Source organism: Mandrillus leucophaeus, unplaced genomic scaffold, assembly GCF_000951045.1.
Source record: "Mandrillus leucophaeus isolate KB7577 unplaced genomic scaffold, Mleu.le_1.0 Scaffold39, whole genome shotgun sequence".
In the NCBI taxonomy this organism is placed as follows: domain Eukaryota; kingdom Metazoa; phylum Chordata; class Mammalia; order Primates; family Cercopithecidae; genus Mandrillus; species Mandrillus leucophaeus.
This window is the reverse complement of record NW_012104142.1, coordinates 5,174,112-5,182,863: the sequence shown is the minus strand read 5'-3', so window position 1 is coordinate 5,182,863 and position 8,752 is coordinate 5,174,112. Positions and strand designations below refer to the sequence as shown.

At 41.8% G+C, this 8,752-nt stretch overlaps 1 protein-coding gene across 3 annotated transcripts in view; it reads left to right on the top strand.

Moving 5' to 3' along the window:
• Window positions 1-8,752, top strand: part of PPP3CB (protein phosphatase 3, catalytic subunit, beta isozyme) — a 59,782-nt gene continuing 51,030 nt past the window's right edge. For all 3 annotated transcript variants that reach the window (XM_011991135.1, XM_011991136.1, XM_011991134.1), the window contains exon 1: window positions 1-36. The gene's annotated coding sequence lies outside the window, so the exon portion shown is untranslated. The remainder of the gene's footprint in view (window positions 37-8,752) is intronic.

Sequence of the window (8,752 nt, the reverse complement as noted above, 5' to 3'; positions counted from 1 at the left end):
CGCCGCCCCCTCCCGGGGCTGACCGCGTCGTCAAAGGTGAGAGGTGGACGAAGCCCTGGGGGCCTGGCCTGAGGAGCTAGCTGTGTGTGAGAGCGGGCGGGAGACCGTCCCCTCGGGAGTGGGCCCGGAAGGGCGGGCGAGTGAGTGGCTGCCTCCCTTGGGGAGTGGCCCCTGGGCGGGCCCCTGTTGGGCAGGACTGAGTCGGTGGCAGTGGCTCCGCGGTCTACCGGTTGCTTTCAGGCCGGGGCGGAGGTTTTGCTCCCGTGGCTTCCTAGCCCAAGGGTTGAGGCTGTTAGCTGCAGTGAGCCCCTTTTCTCCCCACTCGGCCTGTCAAAGCGGCGCAGGGGCCGCGATTAGTTTCCTGCCCCGCGACAGCTGCACTTCTGGCTTGCCGGGGCGAACTGAGGGGCTCGGAGACCTTCAGCCACGCGAGGCCCGCCGGTGAGCAGTCAGAAATCACCTCGGCTTTGGCTCACGCTTGCTCCCCAGTGACAGTCGTCCGCCCTATCCGCGTCTAGCTAGCGACAACCGCAGGGGTTCACTTTTGGCCGTCAGGTGCCACCCGGAGCAGAAACTGGGGGAACCTTGTGGGATGGGACCTTGGTGAAGGGTTGGGTAAGGAATTGGGAGGCCAGCCTTTATAGTGCAGAAAGGGAGAGAAAGCAGCATAAACAACAACAAAATTGTGGATAGGAAGTATTTACTTAGAAAACCGTCAACACTTTGGTCAAAATGGGTTACCCCTCCCCTACAAACACACACCCACACACTCATCCTAGACGAAAAAGTTAAATGTTTCTCAGCCAGGGCAGAATTTATGGATGTTTACCCACAACAGGTCAGCAGATTAATTTAAAATAGAGAAATTGAGAGCTAATTGAGAGTTGCTTAAGATTCCAAGCTTCCTGGGAGAGCCTACCAACCTCAAACACTGCTGTGGAGGTGAAAAATAATTGAAATGATTCTCTTTACCATGTATCTTGATTGATAAATTGAAATCGTAGAATAAACTTTTCCTTATTTGTATTGTATTTATTTTTAAAACATAGGTACTTTTGTTTTCATTCAGCTTCTCAAATACACTGGCACAGTATTTAAACACTGTTAGCCTACTTTTGGAAATCTGACTCATATGTTTCCATTAAAATATTTAAAAACGGCTGGGCTTGGTGGCTCACGCCTGTAATCCCAGCACTTTGGGAGGCCGAGGTGGGCGGATCACGAGGTCAGAAGATCGAGACCATCCTGGCTAACACGTCTCTACTAAAAACACAAAAAATTAGCCGGGCGTGGTGGTGGGCGCCTGTAGTCCCAGCTACTTGGGAGGCCGAGGCAGGGGAATGGCGTGAACCCGGGAGGCGGAGCTTGCAGTGAGCCGAGATCATGCCACTGCATTCCAGCCTGGGCAACAGAGCAAGACCTCGTTTCAAAAAAAAAAAAAAAATCAAGGAAACCTTTTTTCTTTTTTTTTTTTTTAATTAAAAATTTTAAACCTGAACCTTCTTTGGTTCTTAAAAGAGTAATACTAATTTGGCCCGGTGTGATGGCTCACACCTGTAATCCCAGCACTTTGGGATGCTGATGAGGCAGGCGGATCGCTTGAACTCAGGAGTTGGAGACCAGCCTGGGCAACATGGCAAAACCTTGTCTCTACCAAAAATACAAAAAATAAAAATTAGCCGGGCATGGTGGCGCTCCCCTGTAGTCCCAGCTGCTCGGGAGGCTGAGGCACGAGAGTCGCTGGAGCCTGAGAGGCGGAGGTTGCGGTGAGCCGAGATTTGCGCTAGTGTGCTCCAGCCTGGACGACAGAGCCCGACCCTGTCTCCAAAAACAAAAACAAAACACTGATTTGTACCTAGGCGTAAGTTACTAGTATATCCAGTTGGGCCAGGCATTGGAATGAGCTGAATAAAGAATTTATGGAATCCTTATACAGATAAATCTTTAAAAAAAAAAAAAAAGTGATGCAGGCATTCGTTCTGTCAAGAAATCCTGGAGTTTTGTGGGGGTGGGAACGGGATATTGGCTACAGTCATTTTCTGACTGTATTTCTGTGTTGTGTGTTCATTTCCCTGGGCACTTTTCACCAGACTGTTAGATGGGGTAACCAATCACATTCCTGAACAATGAGTTTATGCTATCCTTATGCTTGTGAATCTTCTTATTCCTTGTCATATATGTGGTAATGTTTTTTTCTGTACTGCTTTAATGCAGTGAAAATAAGATTCCAAACATAAGGCAGATTCCTTAGGGGTGAGTTGTGAGTCCAAGGCAGTCATATTTGGAGATTATTGGTGTGGAATAAAAGCCATTTGATTTAGATAAATAGGAAAGGAGCTTGTTAATATAGAAAATTATAGTTAAATAAAGCTCATGGTTATCATATTTCTTGTGCTTCATTGAGCCCTCTTCATAGAGACTACTTTCATTTTTTTATGGAATTTGTTAACCAGTTGGAATGCTGTATGGATTATGTGTTTAAAGATGGTGTGTAACAGACTACTTTGCACTGCTCATGGAGTCTCCTGCATTTACTGGGAAATTCACCTTTCTTACAGATCCAGAAATCCACTTTTAAATTTCATTTTCAGGATTCTTCCTTGTCTTTTATTCAGTAATTATTCTATAATGTGATACCTGATGGTGCAGAATACTGGTTGCCTGAGATAAATGATGACTTGTGTGAGTTCAGCTTAAGTTTAACTTGTTAAAATCCAAATTTCTTTTAAGTCCACAATGTGGTGGTAGTTTTGTATCCATACATTTTCTTAGTAGTAATATTATGGAGACCATCTGTTGGCATTAAATGCAAGTAGTCTTTTTCTCCCTGGAACTTCTTTTATTTTTTTGAGACAGAGTTTCGCTCTTGTTGCCCAAGTGGAGTGCAATGGCGCAATCTCCCTCATTGCAACCTCCGCCTCCTGGATTCAAGCGATTCTCCTGCCTCAGCCTCCCAAGTAGCTGGGATTACAGGTGTGCGCCACTATGCCCGGCTAATTTTTTGTATTTTTCAGCGGAGGCGGGGTTTCACCATGTTGGCCAGGCTAGTCTCAACCTCTTGACCTCATGATCCTCCCATCTTGGCCTCCCAAAGTGTTGGGATTACAGGCGTGAGCCACTGCGCCTGGCTTGCCTCCCTGGAACTTCTTAGTGTCAAAATTTTATACTCTCTGTTTCTAGTCATAAGGCCTACATTTTATGGTCATGTAGGTTTTTAAGGGTGTATAGGTCTTTCTGTGTTTAAGATCAGATACCTGAAATTCACTTTTTGTGAAATTTGGGAGCTTGGAATACTGTAGGTGATTCATATGTAAATGTGATTAGCTTGTCACTAAAATTATTAGTGGCAATTCCATGTCATTGATTATGGGTGATTAGGTTTTTGGTTGATTAAATTCAGTCTGAGCCTACTCCAACTGCTGGCTCAAGTCAAATTCTTCCTCTGTTTGAAAGTTGATCTAACCCACCTTATTGAGTGAGATGGTATATACCCTTTTAATTATGTTCTATTAAGCATTCTTTAGCTATGTAGGAAATAAGAAAATGGAAAAAAATTAGGAAAAATATCTAACCGTATCTGCATGTGTGCTTTCTTACCACATCAGCAAAGCTGGTATAGGTAATTAAAGCACAAAACCCTGAATTGATAAATATTGCTTTCTCTCCTCCCCACAAAGTTTACTTGACCTGGATTGCCCAGATACCTCCTTTTTTCCCCAGATACTTAAAAAATGTACTTTTTGCTTTGTATACCAGATTCTAGATTTGTAAAGCTGGATTGTCTCTTGAGAGTATCAAGACTGTTAGTATTAATAGAAAAATTCACCTTTTTACTTAGAGAGCATTGTCAATATTGGGTATATGTTCATTTTAGCACCTATAACGTGAGTCATTTTCTTAACATTATTTGCTGGGTTATATTAACCTCAAATTATGAGACTTCCAGATTGAACCTAAATGCTGAATTTATGTGTTTTAATTTTTTTTAAGCTAAAATATTTCTGATTGGCAACCTTAGAATTCATTTACATGCTGTTGCCAGTTGCCCTGCTTATAAATCTGAAGTCATTTGACTGAAGTGTTTTCTAGTACTTTTGCTTTAGGAGGATTACTTATTATTTGTTTGTTTGTTTGTTTATTTATTTTTTGAGACGGAGTTTCGCTCTTCTTGCCCAGGCTGAAGTGCAATGACATGATCTTGGCTCACTGCAACCTCCACCTCCTGGCTTCAAACAATTCTATTGTCTCAACCTCCTGAGTAGCTGGGATTAGAGGCATGCGCCACCACACACGGCAAATTTTGTATTTTTAGTGGAGACGGGGTTTCTCCATGTTGGTCAGGCTGGTCTCAAACTCCTGACCTCACGTGAGCCGCCCACCCTGGCCTCTGAAAATGTTGGGATTATAGGCGTGAGCCACCACACCCAGCCAGATAACTTATTTTCAGATAATCCATATAGCCTTGGCATGACATAGCTACTTCAGTGTTTCTTGCTAGTTCTATTTCATTATATTTTAAAGCAGCTTGAATTTTAATTTTTGTTTACAAAGTCTATTTTGTGGACTTACCTATGTAAAAAGATAACTCCTGGAAATTATTTTTTTTTTTTACTTTCCACTCCCATTACTGTTAACCATACTAAAATAAATCTTTAGGCCAGACGCAGTGGTTCATGCCTGTAATCCCAGCACTTTGGGAGGCCGAGGCAGGAGGATACCTTGAGGTCAGGAGTTTGAGACTAGCCTGGCCAACATGGTGAAACCCCATCTCTACTGAAAATACAAAAATTTGGCCGGACACAGTGGCTCATGCCTGTAATTTCAGCACTTTGGGAGGCGAAGGCGGGTGTATCACCTGAGGTCAGGAGTTCGAGACCAGCCTGACCAACATGGTGAAACCCCGCCTCTACTAAAAATACAAAAATTAGCCAGGTGTGGTGGCACATGCCTGTAGCCCTAGCTACTCAAGAGGCTGAGGCAGGAGAATCGCTTGAACTGGGAGGCAGAGGTTACAGTGAACCAAGATCATACCACTGCACCCCAGCCTGGGTGACAGCACGAGACTCTGTCTCAAAAAAACAAACAAACAAACAAAAACACCAACCGAACAAACAACAGTTAGCGGCAGGGCGTGGTGGCAAGCACCTGTAATCCTAGCTACTCGGGAGGCTGAGGCAGGAGAATCGCTTGAACTGGGAGGCAGAGGTTACAGTGAACCAAGATCATACCACTGCACCCCAGCCTGGGTGACAGCACGAGACTCTGTCTCAAAAAAACAAACAAACAAACAAAAACACCAACCGAACAAACAACAGTTAGCGGCAGGGCGTGGTGGCAAGCACCTGTAATCCTAGCTACTCGGGAGGCTGAGGCAGGAGAATCACTTGAACCCGAGAAGTGGAGGCTGCAGTGAGCCGAGATGGTGCCACTACACCCCTGCCTGGGTGACAGAGCGATATTCTGTCTCAAATAAATAAATAAAAATAAATAAAATAAATCTTCAGTACCATGTGTCCTAGTGAAAGCAAAGGAACAGAAAGAGAGAGAAAAAGAGACTGTGAGGGGATGGAGTGAGAGGGAAAGGGAAAGGGAACACTATGGTAACAAGTTACCTTAAAAGGAAAATGCCAAGTTGGATATACAGCTGCTCAGTAGTGAGGCAAAAGCTTCAGGTTCCAGAGCTATTGAATGAATTGGCAAGAGTTGTAAGGAAAAGTTTGGTAAAAAGAACCTTGATTTATTAAACAAAGTATGCCAATCATATGACTTCATTTCACCATAAAAAATGTTTTTTATACCCAGAGATGAAATAAGCTGAAGCTAATTGGGCATCATCTGTGTATGGTATGTAAAATTTATTTTGGAACATGACAGTTGTGAAATAGCAAATATTTATTAAATGTCTGCTGTATCACAAAACTGTAGGAGAACAACAAAAGTATAAAATATAAAATACAGTCTTGATTCATGAATAAATATTCTTGAAAAATTATCAATATATGTCATAAGGACAGGTATAGTTAATAATTGCCAGGTAAGTTGCTGAGCCAGCAAGTTGTCTGAGTTCAAAGGAGGTAGTGATGACTTTGGACTGGAATGGTCTAGGAATGGCTTGTATAGAAGCAAAGTGGCCTTGATGGATGGTTAGAATTAAAATAGAGGATTGGGACCATTTATTTGTGCAATGATTATTGAGTACCAGCTTTGTACCAGGCATTGTGCTAGGCATTGATGATACAGAAGTGAATAGAATATTAAGTAAGATAGATTTTCTTGCAGTGCTGGCATTCTAGTGGGGAACATACTATTATAAATAAATAATATAATGAATTTGGTACAAAGCGCTACTGGAGCTGTAAAGAAGGGACTGGCTATCTTTCTTTGAGGGAAAGCATCACTGAGAGGATAATGTTTCTAGGTAGTCCTTGAAGGATGAGTAGAATTTCGCCAGACAGAAAGTGGGGCTAGAGTAGGGAAAACAAGCAGAAAGGCATGGAATTTGAAAAAAGTATGAAATGCATGGCAGAAGTATGTAAAGTGCTTGGCAAGGAGTGACAGGAATGAAGTTAGAAAGGATCTTTTGTATTACAAGTTGAGGAGCTGAAACTTAAGCTATTAAGCAATATAGCAGTATATAGTACCTGGATAATTAAAAACACAAGCTCTGGAGTCAGACTGCCTGGGTTTGAATCCTAGCTCTACCACTTAATAACCTTTTTGCCATGGACAAGATACTTAACATCCCCAAGCCTTAATTTTCTTATCTGTAAAGTAGAACTAATAAAATCTTATTATAGGGTTGTTGGAGAATTAATAGAGACTGTGCACGTAAAGTAGGTACCACAGTGCCTGGCCTGGCACATGGTAAGTACTCAACCAGTCGTAGCCATCACCATTATTATTATTATTATTGAAGGTTTAAAGTAGAATAGTGACCTAGTATTCTGTTTTTTGATGGCTAATTCTGGTCATGTTGTGTGCAACAAATTATTGGTAGGGGAGAAGGTTGTCTAGTTAGGAGATTAATGGAGTAGTCCAAGTGGGGGATGACCAAGGCATGAAAAACTAGATATGACACAAATTCCTACTAATAGTAGAAGGTGACTATATTGGATGAGTGATTGAGTATGGAAGTGAAATAGGTGAGCAACAGTTTTTTAGGAAACAATAATCAGAATAATTTTGCTTTAGGGCTAGATTAAATTGGGCAATTGTAGTTAGATGCAAAGATTGGAATGATATTTAAAAGACTGAGAATGGTTAAATTGAGAAGAATCTTGAAAATAAGATTCAAGGTTTTCTTTTTCTTTTTTCTTTAGTCATTAAGAAACTACCCCAAGTTTTTGAGTAGGTTAATTTACTATTTTGTTTGGTCAAAGAGGAAGAAAATATTTTTTCTAGTAAATGATAAGAACTTGAACTAATATTGCAACAATGGAAATTTAAGAAAATTGAATTTGAAGAATCAATAGGACTTAGAGTTCAGAAAGAAAACAATGACATTAAGTGTGAGTGATAGAGAATGGTGATACCTTAACAGGGGTAAGCCAGGAACGGGAGCCAATTTTGAGGGAAAGATATATTTAAAGAACCACCACGAACTAAAAGAGACCCAATGGATACCTTGAAATTTTGAAGACAATGCTGTTGGATTTATTGAATCTTTCCTTAAAGCATGTGGCCAAACCATACTTGTACTCCTGGCAAGCAAATGGTTATATCATTCTTCATGATGAGGCTTTTTTTTTTTTTTTTTTTTTTTAACCTCAAGACAGGATCTTGCTCTGTCACCCAGGCTGGAGTGCAGTGGCATGATCATAGCTCACTGCCGGTTCAAACTTCTGGGCTCAAGCGATCCCCCAACTCAGCCTCCTAAGTAGCTGGGACTGCAGGCACACGTCACCATGCCTGGCTAATTTTGTTTATTTTTTATGGAGACAGGAGTCTCACTATGTTGCCCAGATTGGTCTCGATTTCCTGGGCTCCAGTGATTGTCCTGCCTTGGCCTCCCAAAGTGCTGGGGTTACAGGTGTGAGCCACCATGCCCAGCCATGATCAGCCTTTTGATGTCTCCTTTTGTCAAAAGAAAATTGTCATTATGTTGGTATAAAGACAGATGATACAGGAGCAGCATTCTGAAGACTTCAGTTTCAACTATGGCTCTACTTCTTACTAGTGAAACCCCTTGAGAAACAACTTAATGTCTCTGAACCTGTTATCTATCGTTTGTGAAATGGAGATAAAACTTGCCTGACCCTAACCCCAGCACTGGGAGGTAGAGGCAGGCAGATCACTTGAGGTCATATGTTCAAGACCAGCCTGGCCAATATGGTGAAACCCCATCTCTATTAAAAATATACGAATTAGCCCGGTGTGATGGATGCCTGTAATCCTAGCTACTCGGGAGGCTGAGGTAGGGAGAATTGCTTGAACCTGGGAGGTGGAGGTTGCCATGAGCTGAGATCTCACCATTGCATTCCAGCTGGGGCAACAGAGCGAGACTGTGTCGGAAAAAAAAACAATAAACAAAAATGTGCCTGACCAAACTCACAGGATGTGCCTCAGAATCATGTGGAATTATGTATGTGAAAGTACTTGGTCAACTATGAATAAAACACTATAAATATATTGTCATTGCTACATAAATTAGTGTCGTTAAACAAGTATTTTGGAAACTATAATCATTAATTCTGTAAACATTTCTTAATACCTGTGTTTTTCCTGTTTGGTTTTTTTTTTTTTTTTTTTTGGG